This window comes from Sapajus apella, unplaced genomic scaffold (assembly GCF_009761245.1).
Source record: "Sapajus apella isolate SASKATOON/1434 unplaced genomic scaffold, GSC_monkey_1.0 scaffold6432, whole genome shotgun sequence".
NCBI classification, from domain to species: Eukaryota; Metazoa; Chordata; class Mammalia; order Primates; family Cebidae; genus Sapajus; species Sapajus apella.
Genome location: NW_022443356.1, coordinates 1 through 2,275, shown reverse-complemented (window position 1 = coordinate 2,275; position 2,275 = coordinate 1).

Below are 2,275 nucleotides of genomic sequence, written 5' to 3'. Positions count from 1 at the left end.
TCAGAATTCCCAGGGTTGTACCTTGCATTTTGGTACAAGGTGGGAGCTGAGAGATGGGGACATTTCCATAATAGTTCCACAATTATTTTATGATACAATTTACACAGATGCTAATAATGTTGGAGGTCATATGGCAGATTCCTAGTTCAGTTACTAAAATTATTCTGGCTCATGAGTTTCTAAATGTAATTAGGGTTTAAATCAGTAGACCTTACAACTGAATTCACGGACATAGAGAGTAGGATGGTTACTAAAGGCTGGGAATGATAGTGGTAGCGGTGGGGGGAAATTAGAAGGATGGTTAATGGGTACAAAGAAATAGAAAGAAGGAATAAGACCTACTATTTTACACTCCCACCAACAGTGTAAAAGTGTTCCTATTTCTTCACGTTAAAAAAAGAAAAAAAGGCCTACTATTTGATAGCACAACAAGGTGACTCTAGTCAATAATAATTAATTGGGGCCAGGTGTGGTGGCTCACGCCTGCAATTCCAGCACTTTGGGAGGTTGAGGCAGGTGGATCACTTGAAGCCAGGAGTTCAAGACTAGTCTGGCCAACATGGTAAAATCTCGTCTGTACTAAAAACACACAAATTAGCCAGGCATGGTGGTGCACACCTGTAGTCCCAGCAACTCGAAAGGTTGAGGCAGGAGAATTGCTTGAACCCCAGAGGCAGAGGTTGTAGTGAGCCAAAATTGCACCACTGCACTCCAGCCTGGGCAATTCTGTCTCCAAAAAAAAAAAGGAATAAGACTTACTATTTGATAACACAACGGGGTGACTCTAGTCAATAATAATTTAATTGGGGCCAGGTGCCATGGCTCACGCCTGTAATTCCAGAACTCTGGGAGGCTGAGGTGGGTGGATCACCAGGGGCCAGGAGTTCAAGACCAGTCTGGTTAACATGGTGAAACCCCATCTCTACTGAAAATACATAAGTTAGCCAGGTATGGCAGTGCACACCTGTAATCCCAGCTACTCCAAAGGGTGAGGCAGGAGAATTCCTTGAACCTGACAGGCGGAGGTTGCAGTGAGCCAAGATCATACCACTGCACTCCAGCTTGGCTGACAGACCAAGACTCCATCTCATAAAAATAATAATCATAATTTAATTGTACACTTTTAAATAACCAGAAGAGTATAATTGGATTGTCTGTAACACAAAGGATAAATGCTTGAGGGGATGGATACCTCCTTCTCTATGATGTGCTTATTTCACATTGCATGCCTGAATCAGAACATCTCATGTACCCCATAAATATATACACGTACTATGCACCCACAACTTTTTTTTTTTGAGACCGAGTCTCTCTTTGTTGCCAGGCTGGAGTGCAGTGGCATGATCTTGGGTTGGGTTCAAGCAATTCCCCTACCTTAACCTCCTGAGTAACTGAGACTACAGGCGCACACCACCATGCCTGGCTACTTTTTTGTATTTCAGTAGAGATGGGGTTTCACTATGTTGGCCAGGATGGTCTCGATCTCCTGACATTGTGATCTGCCCGCCTTGGCCTCCCAAAATGCTGAGATTACAAGCCTGAGCCACAGCTCCCAGCCCCTACTTTTTTTAATTTACAAAAACATCAGTAGACCTTGAGTAAAGCAGATTATGCTCCACAGTGATGGACCTAATCCAGATAGTTGAAGGCCTTAAGAGAAAAAGCCTCAGAGGTCCCCTAAAGAAAAAAAGAATTCTGCCTACAGTCTGCCCTTGAACTCAAGACTAAGACATCAACTCTTCCCTGGGTCTCCAGCCTGGTGGCCTGCTCTGAAGATTTAGGACTTGCTTCTCCTCCCAATAATGTGAGTCAATTCCTTGAAATCTCTACTCTCTGTCTCTCTCTCTCTCTCTCTCTCTCTCTCTCTCTCTCATATACATGTATATAAATCTCTTCCTGTGTGTGTGTGTGTGTATGTGTGTGCGCATGCATGTATATGCAGTGTATGTATGGAAGTGTATGGATATATATACGTATATGTGTACCACCTTTTAGTTCTTTTTCTCTGGAGAACCCCAAATAATTCAGATTTTGGTGCAGAACAGGATTAACATTCCAAAGTGATTGTTCTACAATGAGCATGTAACACCTTTTCTGACAATTTGTAAATACCATGAATTTTAAACTCACACAGCTGAGAAGCCATTCCCTTTTATTTATTTATTCTGCACATTCCCATGCCACAAACAGCCTACTATCCCTGTCCTAGAAGTGACTCTTGATCTCCCCAAGCTCCCACCGTCTTCTCTTCAGGCTACTCAACTTCCACACCCAC